This window comes from Malaclemys terrapin, chromosome 1 (assembly GCF_027887155.1).
Source record: "Malaclemys terrapin pileata isolate rMalTer1 chromosome 1, rMalTer1.hap1, whole genome shotgun sequence".
Lineage (NCBI taxonomy): Eukaryota > Metazoa > Chordata > Testudines > Emydidae > Malaclemys > Malaclemys terrapin.
Window position 1 is genome coordinate 222,546,187 of NC_071505.1, and position 15,075 is coordinate 222,561,261.

The 15,075-nt window shown below is 40.8% G+C and overlaps 1 long non-coding RNA gene across 1 annotated transcript; it reads left to right on the forward strand.

Moving 5' to 3' along the window:
* The first annotated feature begins 488 nt into the window (after positions 1-488).
* Positions 489-5,668, forward strand: LOC128830646 (uncharacterized). Its single transcript, XR_008443630.1, has 3 exons — positions 489-669; positions 5,334-5,386; positions 5,473-5,668. It is a non-coding gene; the product is annotated as an uncharacterized LOC128830646 (long non-coding RNA).
* Positions 5,669-15,075: the final 9,407 nt, after the last annotated feature.

Genomic DNA, 15,075 nt, shown 5'->3' on the forward strand with positions numbered 1-15,075 from the left:
TTTCAGCACAGCACTAAAAGCATCATTTTACCACCATTAGCTGAAAATAGGGGAAAAAGTAAATTAAACTGGCAGGAAAAAGGGTGGCAACAGCAGACCATAACATTAAGATAAAAAAACTAACAATTGAAATGTAGGTAAGTGCACAGAAGGGATGAGGTAATTGTTTACCGTTTGGTATATGTGGAACATTGGTATGCATCCAAGTAAAAGTGGAGCATGCTCAGTACCGAAAAAGGTCACTCAGATAAGTGGTCAGTCAAGCATGCTCAGTGTAAATATAGGATAAAGGTCACAGACCATAATACTAAACAGACCACAATATTCAAAAATGGTAAACAGTGACTCAGCAGTTATGTTCCAACGGTTGTGATTGGAGAATAAGAGAAGGATTAAGAAGTAGCCAATAGAATAATTAGAATGATTAGAGTGCGAGCATGCTCAGAATGTATAAACTGTATAAAAGGGAGTGCACCAGAAGGGATTTTTAGATCTTTAGAGAAAGAGAAGTCAAGGGCAGGAGGAGGAGAAGGAGGCGGATTTAGAAGAAGGAGAAATCAGAAGCAACAGCAGAAGAAAAAGCCTCAGGGTGAGCAGCAGGAGTGTGAGCTGCTGGGACAGAGCAGAAAGGACCCTGACAGAGCAAAGGGAAAGAAGCCACCAGAGAGAGTAAGCTTGTGATAGATTGTTATAGGTCGGTGTGTACACATGTGTATGTCTGAGTTAATAAATGTGTCTGTGTATGTATGTGTTATATTAATTGACATGTAGAGTTTAAATTATTATAAACTCTCATAATATATATAATCTTATAAACATGGATTGCTGTCAGTGAACTGCAAGTGACTGATCAACGCATGCAGAACACAGCCATTTAGTATTGCTTTAACTGTATGTCATTGCGGTTTGGGTGCTTTTAGCTTGTACCCAAGGATTGTGTTAATAAAAGGGATTTATGTTTAGATTATTACATCAGAAATTACTATTTACTCCAAAATAAAGAGGTGCCTTGTTTTGGAAAAATATTGCCTGGGTGTCAATCATTTCTATTGGAGGGCTGTATCCATGACCTCTCAGATTCTGTTTAACCCAAGATTCCTTACCAACCCTGGGAACCCATACCTGACAGAAACAGATTAGCAGACAGGTGGGCTGTCTTAGAGAAGACCCTGGGCAAACCTGGGAGGGGGGCAACAGGTGAGCTATTCTGGGGGTACCGTAAATCTGTTTTTGGGGTAACAATAGGAAGATTAGTAAGAGGTCAGTATGGCTGCAATGACCTGAAAAAAATCAAAAAGAAATCTTACACAAAGTGGAAAAATGGACGAATTGCTAAGATGGAGTACAAAAGAATAGCACAAGCATGGAGGGACAAAATCAGAAAGGCTAAGGCACAAAACATAAAGCAAGGAACATAAAAGGCAATAAGAAGAGAGTCTATAAATACATTAGGAGTAAGAGAAAGAGGAAGGAAATTGTAGGTCCTCTACTTAGTGGGGAAGGAGAGCTAATAACTGACTACATCAAGAAGCCTGAGGTTTTTAATGCCTATTTTGCTTCAGTTTTCACTAAAAAGGTTAATAGTGACCAGATACTCAACACAGTTAATATTAACAAGAGGAAAGAAATGCAAGCCAAAATAGGGAAATAACAGGTTAAGGAATATTTAGATAAATTAGATTCATTCAAGTCAGCAGGATTTGATTAAATTCATCCAAGAGTACTTAAGGAATTAGCTACACCAATCTTGGAACTGTTAGCAGTTATCTTTGAGAACACATGGAGGATGGGTGATGTCCCAAAGGACTGGAGAAAGGCAAACATAGCACCTATCTTTAAAAAGGGGAACAAAGAGGATCCAGAGAATTATAGACCAATCACCTTAGCTTTGATACCTGGAAAGATACTGCATCAAATTATGAAACAATCAGTTGTAAGCACCTAAAGGATAATAGGGTTATAAGGAATAGCCAGTGTGGATTTGTCAAGATCAAATTATGTCAAACCAATCTAATTTCCTTCTTTGACAGGGTTACTGGTGAGGTGGATCGGGGTGGGGAAAGGAGTAGACCTGATCTATCTTGATTTTCATAAGGTTTTTGACATAGTCTCACACAACATTCTCATAAGCAAACTATGGAAATGTGGTCCAGATGAAATTACTATAAGGTGGGTGCACAACTGGTTGAAAGACCATACTCAAGAAATAGTTATCAATGGCTTACTATACAACTGGGAGGGTGTATCTAGTGGGGTCTTGCAGGGGTCAGTCCTGGGTCTGGCACTATTCAATATTTTAATTAATGACTTAGATAATGGAATGGACAGTATGCTTATAATTTGTGGATGACACCAAGCTAGGAGAGGGGTTGTAAGCACTTTGGAGGCCAGGATTAGAATTCAAAATGACCTAGACAATTGGAGAATGGGTCTGAAATCAACAAGATGAAATTCAGTGGAGACAAGTGCAAAGTATTTCACTTAGGAAAGAAAAATCAAATTCAGAACTACAAAATGGGGAATAGGTGGCGAGGTGGTAGTACTGCTGAAAAGAATCTGAGAGTTATAGTAGATTACAAATTGAATATGTGTCAACAATGTGATGCAGTTTTCAGAAAAGCTAGCATCATTCTGGGTTGTAGTAAGAGAAGTGTTGTATGTAAGACAGGAAGTAATTTTCCTGCTCTGCTCAGCACTTGTGAGATCTCTGAAGTGCTGTGTCCAATTTTGGGTGCCATACTTTATGAAGATGTGGACAAATTAAAGGCGGCTATAAGAAGGATGGTGATCAATTGTTCTCCTTGCCCACTGAAGGTATGACAAAAGTAATAGGCTTAATCTACCGAAAGGGAGATTTAGGTTAAGTATTAGGAAAAGATACCTAACAATAAGGCTAGTTAAGCTCTGGAGTAGGCTTTCAAAGGAGGTTGTTAAAATCCCCATCATTAGAGGTTTTTAAGAACAGGTTGGACAAACACCTTTAAGGGATGCTCTAGGTTTCCTGGCTCAGTGCAGGGGTCTGGACTCAATGACCTCTTTAGGTCCCTTCCAGCAATACATTTCTATGATTCTATACATTTACTTTGTCAATCCCATAGTTACTGAAATATAAAGCTCTTCACCTCCTTTTACAACCCATTCACTTCATGTCACCCTCCCTCTACCCTCTTCAAGCAATGCACTCACCCACACTGGCTCTTGGCACTGTAAAATTCAAGAGGTTCCAGATCTTGGCATACACTAATACAAACACAACTAATTAACTATACAGGGGAAGCAGCAAAACTCACTATGCACACAATATTGTAAAATGCACAAGGTAACCAGATTAGGAATAAATGGGAACATTTTCATTTCAGTTACATTAATCTTAAAGTATATCTATACCTATGGCAGCATGTAGACTTACAGACACGGTATGCCCAGCTAGCATGGGTATAAATAGCAGTGTAGACAGTGAGGCACAGCTTAGGTGAATAGAGTTGAGTGTCCTACAGACCTGAATCCTAGTGTATATATACCTTAGCAGTGCCTCCCACATCTATGCTGCTATTTTTTAGCAGTGTAGTGTCCCACTGTTTCCCTGCTGCCAGAGCCTTTCCCCACCTCATTGAAAGGCTCTGACAACAAGGAAAGGCTCTGGCAAGGTGGAGGCAGTGAAGAAAGGCTCCAGCAGCAGGGAAAGGCTCTATCATGTCCCTGCTGCTGGACCCTTTCACCACTGCTGACATCTTTTGCTGACCTGTGTAGCTACACACCACAGTGACAAGTGTGGACCCAGACTGCTTTCACTGCTGTAGGTAGCTACACTTGTAGTGCCTGTACTATACTCTGGTGTAGACAAGTCATTAGGTATTAAAATTTGCTGTACTAAGTACAACAGGTTCAGACAGAATGTGATTTTTAAATGGACAATAGCCCTTTAATCACTGCCTTCATCAGTAGAAATTAAGATCAGACCTGACCCTGTTCTTTAGATCAGTGGTTTATTACATGTAGGCCTGGTCCACACTAACCCCTCACTTCGAACTAAGATACGCAACTTCAGCTACGTGAATAACGTAGCTAAAGTCGAAGTACCTTAGTTCGAACTTACCACGGGTCCAGACGTGGCAGGCAGGCTTCCCCCTCGACTCCACGTACTCCTCTAACCGAGCAGGAGTACCGGCGTCGACGGTGAGCACTTCCGGGATCGATCCGGGATCGATTTATCGCGTCTAGACAAGACGCGATAAATCAAACCCAGAAGATCGATTGCTTACCGCCGGACCCGGAGGTAAGTATAGACGTACCCGTAGTGTCTACATTCCTGAAAAGCTATCCCCCAAAGAAGGACAGATAGGAAAAGGATGGGAAGAGAGAACTCAACAGGAAAAGTCAGTGATTTGGTTTGTTGTTTGGCACACATTCTGTTAAACTGAATTATGTTAGACGTCATGAGGCTACTTCTCAGACAGTGCCTCTTTTGCCACAGTACTTACGTGTCTGATTCTGCACATTGCTGAGCATGCTCAACTCCCATCAACTGAAATGGGAGACAGAGGCGCTCACATTTGGCAGGAGGTAATCAGAATCTCACAGGATCCTGACCTTATGCAATCTTCCCTTGGAGAAGCAAAAAGACTCGCATTGCTCCAATAATAAGTGGTCATAAAAAAAATCTGATAGCATAAATATGGAAAATGCCCAGTTCAGAGACATCACATTGCCTAGGGTAATTGATGCCTTCACATTCTAAGCTGTCCCTATGCATCTAACCAGAAACGTGTTATTACACATCACCAGTTATATTTATAACCTGAGCCACATTTTCAAATGCGAACACACAAGTTATTGAAGGTGCTCGCATCCTTCATGAAAAAAAAGAACCAACAGATCACTTGAAAATCAGCAAAATAAATAGATTCAGGGATATTTCAGCTTTCACCTCTGCCAGCCTGGAAAATAATTTTCGTAATTTATAACAAACTGCAAAACAGGGTGAGGATACACTTACACCGATGTTGCAGGAATCTCTGCAAATAGGAATGTTTTCATGCAAACGCTAAGTGACAAATAATATAAACATCTACTGCCTTTAAAATTTCCAACAACTTTATAAATAGTTATTTTCATCTCTTTGTGTTAGGAACTGAATTGTTCAATTCACTTTCCAGTACCAAAGAAGAATAACAAAAAACCTTAGGATCAATAAAATATTGCCTAATTTGTGGAAATATTCTGATGCAGTTAGGTGTCACAGCATGTTCCCATTAATCATAGTTGTCTCTCAAGGTTTCTAAGCAAGGCACAGTTTGTAATTTCCTTCTGATTTTACATATTATTTATTACAGGTAGGATGTTGAAACTGTATGAAGGAGATGGGAGGATCAAGCCCATAAATTAGGTTAGATTGCACACTGTACAGATTATACCTGTGTGAGCTTTTCTGAAGTCGAGTTCCTTCTAAGTGATCAATTCATTTTCTTCTAGTTACAGTAGTGAGACCCAAGATTGAAGACAAACTAATTTAAAGCGGCTCTTAACAGCAACTTCTGTAGAAAAAATGTTGCTGGAATAATATGGATGAGGATTCTCGGATTGCTTTCTGGAGACTCTTAACAAGCGATGGATGACTATTTTTTTCCCCATTAATAAAAAATAATGCATAAGAGAATGTGATTTCTTTGCTTAGCAGGTGTTCTCTAGATTCCTGTACAACTTGCCTAAAGGGCCTTTCTACAAATGGGAATCACATCAGCTTGATTCATATACTTGTACAAGTTCTTTACATCCTCCTAATAGAGTATTTTTTAGATATATTAAATTGCAAGAGGGAGGATATAAATACAACTCTATTCATGTTATATATGTTTAAAATGGAAAGAAGATGATGTACACATATAGAATGGCTGCAAAAAACCCAAAATCAGTTCTAATAATATTTCTGCACATAGTAAGGAGAAGATCTAATAATAGGATACAGTTTCCCACCTTATTTTCAGCAGAATGATATACAGCTAGTAAAGTCTTGGAAAGATATTTTTGGTCGATTGTCCAAGTGGCAGTGTATCTGCTCTGTATAGCCACTATGTAAAATATTTATTCAGAAAACTGATTGTTAACTTTGTGTCTAAGATTACTATGGAAACATTCACAAATGTTAGATAAGGGATTGTTCAGCTTGATGTTTCTTAAATATACAAGTATCAGAGAGATTATAACCTCATCCAGACCTATAAATTGGTTTCCAAATTTAAAACAGTCTCCTTACACAATAACTCTTACTGCTGGGTTACCATCCTGTTAAGTGAAGGTTGTGAATGCCTTAACAAAATATGTATGCAGTGTAGTTGGAGCTGGATTGGTCCTAGGACATTAGAGAGACAAGGTGGGTGAGGTAATATCTTTCATTGGACCAACTTCTGTTTGTGAAAAGACGAGCTTTTGAGATCTGCAGAAGAGCTGTGTGTGGCTCAAAAGCTTGCCTCTCTCACTGACAGAAGGTGGTACAATAAAAGATATTACTTCACCCACCTTGTTCCTCAACAAAAGTTGACAGTTTTAGTGCTTAAAGCAAAATGACTTTTGTTTATTGACATGTCAACATTTTCTAAGGTAGCCTCTAATTTTCAGTTCCTCTGGTTTTTATACCCAAATTGAGACATATTAGGCAAGGTTTTCCAGATGCGCTGAGCAACCTTTAAGTGGAATTATAAGCACAACATGTCCGAAAAACAACATTCTATTTGGACACTCAAAAATTGAGACACCCAAAATGTGATGTCACGCTGCAAAATTTTGACCTATGTGACCTTGTGGATAGGACTCAAGAGTGGGAGTCTGGAGACCTCATTTCTATTTCTGGTTCTGCCTATTGTGTGACCTTGAAAAAGTCACTTTCTCCTCCTACTCATTGTCTGTTTTGTCTACTTACTTAGGCCTTGTCTTTTATTCTTAACTCGAGTTAACCAACTTGAGACAAAGTCCTAATAAAGACAAGGCAGTTTGTAGTTTTCAAATGAATTAGTGGGTCAAGATAAGCCCCAGGCTTGCCCATGGTTTTTAAAGTCGATCTACAAACTTGTGTGAAAATTGCAAATAGCCTTGTCTTCACTAGGGTTTTATCATGAGTTAGTTAACTTAAGTTATCAAACTCATGTTAAGAGCATATGTTCTTTTCTCTAGAGAAGACACAGCCTTAAGCTATCAGTTTTCCAGGACAGCAACTGTCTCCTATTATGTGTTCTATGGTCCCTAATACAAAGAGGGTTTATCTCACCTGGGACCTCTTGGTGCTACTGCAATACAATCAGTATGTCCAAAGTTACAGAGGACTTCTGAGGCAGAGCTGGAGTAAAACCCAAATCTCTTCACTCCAGTCCATTAATCACAAGACGATACTCTCACATGTAGTAATGAGATCAAAGAACAACATTTTCAAACCTGGTTGCCTAAAACTTTGCCTCCTTAATCCATTCTTAAGTATTTAAGATGGAATTATGCACCTAAGTCACTTAGATCATTTTGAAAGTTCTACCGTGGATCCGTGGATTTAGGAGGCTAATTTTTAGGCACCCATGTTTAAAGATTCTGGCCAAAAGATACATGACAGTGTATTATGCAATGAGCTGTAACCTGAAAGGATATCTCATAAAATATATTTAGTACCTATTCTTTTATACAAACAGGCTAATGATACAAACATTCAATGCCTCCCTTCTTGATTTTAAATTCCTGTGATTTATTTTTAAATTTTAAAAATTTCTTATAAAAGCCATTAGTAAAAATGGTCCCTGGAAACACAGAAAAGAATTGAAGCTTCAGAATTCAACCTGCTGCAATTTGTATAATTAGTCATTATGAAATGTATCTGAGAAACAGTGCAAAGTGTGTTTCTCAGCATCAGATATCTGAGTGTGTGATTGGATTCACAAAAAAGGGGATGGGAATGGAGAGATAGTACAACTGACATAATGAAATTACTGCTAAGAGCTACGCTGATACAAGTATCCTTTTTGCTCATCCAGTCCCCTGAAGGGAATGAATTTAGAATCTTGCATTGTTAGGTTGTGCAACTCTACAGCTAGAATGTGTCAGTTTTGACCTGGAAACATTAAACAATAAAATTATGCTGGTTGAACAAAATGTATGTTTCTGCAGACCAAAAATAGCACTCTGATTAGGCTGGTTTTAAAATGTTTCATTTAGCCTTGGGATGTGTTTTGCATTCTAATATAATACCACTAGGCCTTTTAAAATGCCTCAGCCTTGAAATTTGCTACAGATCAATAAACACAAAATTGGGGAGAGGGGTGTCAGCCTTAACCTTTTTATAAAAGATAACATGGGTGAAATCCTGGCCTTACTGAAGTCAGTGGGAGTTTTGCCATTGACTTCTTTGGAGACAGGATTTCATCCCTAGTCTTTTCACTTATTAGTTGCAAAACAGGATACTTGCCAACTCTCCAGGGATTTTCTCAGAACCTCCCTTTCGGTATACTTCCACATGAATTCCAGGAACACTGGTCTCTGCACTAAAAACCCAAATAAAATCTCTTTAGATGCAGCAATTTAATTATATATATATTTATGTTTTTATAAAATGTTTAAACACTAATGTATCTTTATAGGGTGCAGGAGAAAATGCTCTCTTCAGAAAGTTTTTATGCAGATCCACAGCTTTTCAAACCAACTGACATCTATTGCTTGTATGTGTCATGTATTTTTGACAAAGTAATATCTACAGAACTGAATATTGGAATGATACACGATGGAACAATGTGTCAGCAGGGAACTATGAGGAAATGTCTGTAGAAACATAACATTGTTCCAAAACAAAACAAACAACAGCCTGTGTTTTGAATGTATTTTAAAATTTACTCAGAATAGTTTAGTTCCATGGCTTCTTCAGAATGTTACTACATGAGTGAACTGAGTTTAGGTGCATGGTGTCTGTTACTCACGAGGTCAAAGAAGCTCACTAGGATGGATGCTTGAGCTTTAGGGTAGGACAGGTGTAGGCAAGAGGCTGACTCCTGTTGATCAGTAGAAGAGTCCTAATGGTTTGGGTGTAACGGGGAATGATACAATCTTGCCCAGGGTAGCTATGTAACATTTTGTTCATGTTAAAAATCAATCATTTAAACTTGCTGCATATTTAGTTCTACTGAAAACAGATCAAGTTTGCATTTGAAATGTCATATCACCATAGTATCTGCTTTACACGTTTAAATATAGAATCATAGAATCAAAGAAGATTAGGGTTGGAAGAGACTTCAGGAGGTCATCTAGTCCAAGCCCCTGCTCAAAGCAGGACCAACCCCAACAAAATCATCCCAGCCAAGGCTTTGTCAAGCTGGGCCTTAAAAACCTCTAAGGATGGAGATTCCCCACCTCCCTAGGCAACCCATTCCAACGCTTTACCACCCTCCTAGTGAAATAGTTTTTCCTAATATCCAACCTAGACCACCCACACTGCAACTTGAAACCATTGCTCCTTGTTCTCTCATCTGCCACCACTGAGAACAGCCTAGTTCCATCCTCTTTGGAAACCCCCTTCAGGTAGTTGAAGACTGCTATCAAATCCCCCCTCACTCTTCTCTTCTGCAGACTAAATAACCCCAGTTCCCTCAGCCTATCCTCATAAGTCATGTGCTCCAGCCCCCTAATCATTTTCATAGCTCTCCACTGGACTTTCTCCAATTTGTCCACATCCTTTCTGTAGCGGGGGGCCCAAAAGTGGTCACAGTCCTCCAGATGTGGCCTCACCAGTGCCGAATAGAGGGGAAAATCACTTCCCTCAATCTGCTGGCAATGCTCCTACTAATGCAGCCCAATATGCCTTTAGCCTTCTTGGCAACAGGGACACACTGTTCACTCATATCCAGCTTCTCATCCACTGTAATCCCCAGGTCCTTTTCTGCAGAACTGCCACTTAGCCAGTTGGTCCCCAGCCTGTAGAAGTGCATGGGATTTTTCCATCCTAAGTGCAGGACTCTGCACTTATCCTTGTTGAATCTCATAAGATTTCTTTTGGCCCAATCCTCCAATATGTCTAGGTCATTCTGGACTCTATCCCTACCCTACAGCATATCTACCTCTCCCCCCAGCTTAGTGTCATCCATGAACTTGGTGAGGGTGCGATCCATCCCATCATCCAGATCGTTAATGAGGATGTTGAACAAAACTGGCCCCAGGACTGACCCCGGGGCACTCCGCTTGATACCAGCTGCCAACTAGACATCAAGCGTTGATCACTACTCTTTGAGCCCAATGATCTAGCCAGCTTTCTATCCACCTTATAGTCCAGAATGGATACGTCCCATTTTTTACTGACAAACCAAAAGTTACCCCCTTTCAATCAGCTGCATGCAGTCATTTTTATAATGTAAATGTACGTGCTGTAGTGTCTTCTCTGACTTCAATCTGTGACACATAGAAATTTAAATAACCCCAAGAAAATGCTGATTTAACCAGATCTTACAGTTTAAAGGTACTTTTCATGTTAGCACTATTTTTTTTTTTGGCACTCCACTCAGACTGTTTTTCATGTCTCAGGGTCACCCTCTACTAAATAATAACATGCTGCATATTACTAATTATGGCATCTTTTGTGGGAGCCGCAAATCCTTGTGACCCCAGTGGTATCCCATTGGTGCTCTGATTTAGTCTGATTTTTCCCTAGGCTTTTTCCAGGAAAAAAAGTTAGGGTGGAGTAATTCCCTTAACTCTGCATTTCTCACATTTTTAGCTTTTAACCACAGCCCTGAATGTATTTTGAACTTAGCCCTGTTTGTTTAGATTTATAACTCTATGGCAATATGTAATTTTGAAATCATGCATATTGTGGCATTTATCCCAGAACACATATCCTCTGCCCACAAGAATCCATATACAGTAGTGGACTATCCTGCAGGGTCACTACTCCTCTTGAAGTTACAGGACAGGCCTAGATACTGAATATCAGTTCTCCCCCACATTCTATTTTTTTGCTGGGGAGAGAGAGTGTGTGTAAGAGGGTAGTTAAAGAGCCAAATCCCCAGATGCTGTAAATCAGCATGTTCCATTGATTTCAAAGGAGCTACACTGATTTACACAAGCTTAGAATCTGGCTCAAAGAACTTTGTTTGTAACTAATGCAACTGATATATGGACATATTTTTGGAGGATTACTGGTAGAGTTACTGTGTTCTATAATGAATTTCTCTTTTTTTGGTTGGGGAAGGGAAGGGATTTTCTAAAATTGCCTCTCTCCGTTACTAAATTACTAGAAAGTAAGAAGATTAAGTGAATTGTTCAGATTGCACTTGATAGTTGGTACAATTACAGTAACCCAAGAGCCATCTCTAGACAAAATTGGCTATAAAACCAATATTTGATGAAATATTTTCAAGACTGCATCTACAAACTCCAGACTTCTTGCAGCCCTTGAAAAGTTTCTATCAGAAGTACTGGAATCTGGCTGAAAAAGATGGAAATAATAGAAAGCTCCCCCTCCCCCCAAAAGGCATAGCAGACTGGAACTACTAAAGGGGCAGAATTAAGATTTTTAGGGAGTTAATAATAAGAACTTGCATAAAATTCCAGCAGATATAAAGTCTTGGAATTTGATGCACTAAGGCATATTTTTAAGTTACATAAATTAATCATGATGAATTATGCTGCATGACATCAAGACAGCATAAAATCTAATTCAGCAGTATACATTATGGCTCAACATCACAACATAGCTAAACATAACAACTGTCTACAAGTATCAAGGCCAAGTCATGGGCAGCTTGCCTAGTGGCTACACCCAAGGCCAGATGTCAGGAATCTGAGTCATTTGTCAATACACGATCAGAACCATAAGTGGAAACAAGGCCAAGTCAGAAACCAGGTATCAAAGCTAGGAGCTAAATGCAGGGCTCAGGGATCAGAAGCAAAGCAAGAAAATAGGGCCCATAGCAGCAACTAGCTGAGGTTCTGCCCTGTTGCAAAGACAAACTTCCTGCAGCTTCCAAAGATTTAAATAGGATGTACGGACCAATCAGGAATCCAGAATGTCCTGTCAATCAGGGCCTCCTCTGAGTGGCACATCCTGTGCGGGGTGGTACCCTAGGGCTCATGACTCCCTGAATATAACTGCTATTAAAGCAGTTAAGTGTGGTGTCATGGATGTGATTGATGCCCAGGGACTCTGCAAGTCCAGGTTCTAGGACCACGCCCCCCACCTCTATGCCTTCTGACAAGTGTCTGATGGGTGTATTACTGAGAAAGGAAAATAGTTGTTTTAGGTGGTAAAAGAGAGCATGACTAGGACTAACAGGTCTACAGCAGGGACTTTGGTAGAGTTTGCAATGATAAGGCATTTAGTTCCTGAGAGCAAACTACTGGGGAAAAGGGGCTTTTCTTACATGGGTCTCTGCACCAAGCTGTGTTTGGGGTCAGAGCTGACTGGCAGCCCCACAGCAGCTGTGAATATAAAAAGGGCTGTAAGGTAGGCAGGCAGAGTGGCCACTAGAGAGGCAGTAGGCTTCCGGAAAGTAGCTTCTGCCAACAAACTGATGAGAAGAAAGAAAACATAGAGAGAAAACAGAATAGGAGGCTAGAAAGTCCACAGAGGTAAGAAGCAACTCAGAGAACAGCAAGGAACTTGAGATGGGTTAACTCTGGCTGCTTTGAACCAGGGCCCTGAGCTGGAACCCAGTGGCATAGACGGGATCTGGTTTTCCTTACCTCTTTCCCAGACTAAGAAGGAAAAGGGAAAATGGTCAAAGACTATAAGTATTGTACAGAGGCCAGAGGAGAGATTCTGAGAAGGTTGGACTTTGAGTTCCTTATTTTTGGACTCTTCTGTGCCTGTGAAATGGGATAGACTGAGCAGAGACTTAACCAATGACAGATTGTTTTGATGCCAGAAGGGCTGGAAGATGTGTTGGACTGAACGAACCACCAGGGTACTATGCCCAGACACAGAAAGGTGCTTTAGAGGTGAGCGTATGTTCCTACACCATGTGAAAGTGACCTAAGCCCAGAGGTAAGTCGGGGAGTGGAATACTGGGAGGAAACACAAGGAGGAGGGTACAAGATGGGAAGCCTCCTGATTCATACTGAGAAAGTAGGGCAATTGGCTAGTTTTCTTAGGTTCATGTACATGAATGCAAGAAGCCTGGGAAAGAATCAGGAAGAAGTGGAAGTCCTGGCACAATCAAGGAACTACAACGTGATTGGAATAACAGAAACTTGGTGGGGCAGTTCACATGACTGGAGCACTGTCATGGATGGGTATAAATGGTTCAGAAAGGACAGTTAGGGGAGGAAAGGAGTTGCATTGTATGTAAGAGTGGTATGATTGCTCAGAACTCCAGTTTGAAACTGGAGAAAAGCCTGTTGAGAGTCTTTGGGTTAAGTTTAGAGGCTAGATCAACAAGGGTGATGTCGTGGTGGGCGTGTGCTATAGCCCACCGGATTAGAAGGATGAGGTAGACGAGGTTTTCTTCGGACAACTAACTGAAGTTTCCAGATCACAGGCCCTGGTTCTAATGGGGGACTTCAATCACCTTGACCTCTGCTGGGAGAGCAATACAGCAATGCACAGACAATCCAGGAAGTTTTTGGAGAGTGTTGGGGACAACTTCCTGGTACAAGTGCTGGAGGAACCGACTAGGGGCCGTGCTTCTCTTGACCTGCTGCTTACAAACAGGGAAGAATTGGTAGGGGAAGTAGAAGTGGGTGGCAACTTAGGCATCAGAGACCATGAGATGGTTGAGTTCAGGATCCTGACAAAAGGAAGAAAGAAGAGTAGCAAAATACGAACCCTGGACTTCAGAAAAGCAGACTATGACTCCCTTAGGGAACTGATGGGCAGGATACCCTGGGAAGCTAATATGAGGGGGCAAGGAGTCCAGGAGAGCTAGCTGTATTTTAAAGAACCCTTATTGAGGGCGCAGGAACAAAACATCCCGAAGTGCAGAAAGAATAGCAAATATGGCAGGCAACCAGCTAGGCTTAACAGTGAAATCTTTGGTGAGCTTAAATTCAAAAAGAAAGCCTACAAGAAGTGGAAATTTGGACATTTGACGAGGGAGGAGTATAAAAATATTGTTAGAGCATGCAGGGGTGTAAGCAGGAAGGCCAAGGAACAATTGGAGTTGAAGCTAGCAGGGGATGTCAAAGGTAACAAGAAGGGTTTCTACAGGTAAATTAGCAACAAAAAGAAGGTCAGGGAAAGTGTGGGACCCTTACTGAATGGGGGAGGCAACATAGTGACAGATGATGTGGAAAAAGCTGAAGTACTCAATACTTTTTTTGCCTCAGTCTTCACAGACAAAGGCAGTTCCCAGACTGCTGCACTGGGCAACACAGCATGGGGAGCAGGTGAGCAGCCTTCAGTGGTGAAAGAACAGGCTAAGGACTATTTAGAAAAGCTGGACATGCACAAGTCCATTGGTCCAGATCTAATCATCCAAGGGTGCTGAGGAAGTTGGCTGATGTGATTTCAGAAACATTGGCCATTATCTTTGAAAACTCGTGGCGATCCGGGGAGGTCCCGGATGATTGGAAAAAGGCAAATATAGTGCCCATATTTTAAAAAGGGAAGAGAGAGAACCCAGGGAACTACAGACCAGTCAGCCTCACTTCAGTCCCCAGAAAAATCATGGAGCAGGTACTCAAGGAATCCATTTTGAAGCACTTGGAGGAGAGGAAGGTGATCAGGAACAGTCAACATAGATTCACCAAGGGCAAGTCATGCCTGACCAACCTGATTGCCTTCTATGAGGAGATAACTGGCTCTGTGGATATGGGGAAAGTGGTGGACTTTAGCAAAGCTTTTGATATGGTCTCCCACAGTATTCTTGCCAGCAAGTTAAAAAAGTATGAATTGGGATGAATGGACTATAAGTGGATAGAAAGCTGGCTAGATTGTTGGGCACAATGGGTAATGATCAACATCTCGATGTCTAGTTGGCAGCCAGTATCAAGCGGAGTGCCCCAAGGGTTGGTCTTGGGGCCGGTTTTGTTCGGCATCTTTATTAATGATCTAGTTGATGGGATTTAATTGCACCTCAGCAAGTTCGCAGATGATACTAAGTTGGCGGGAGAGGTAGATAC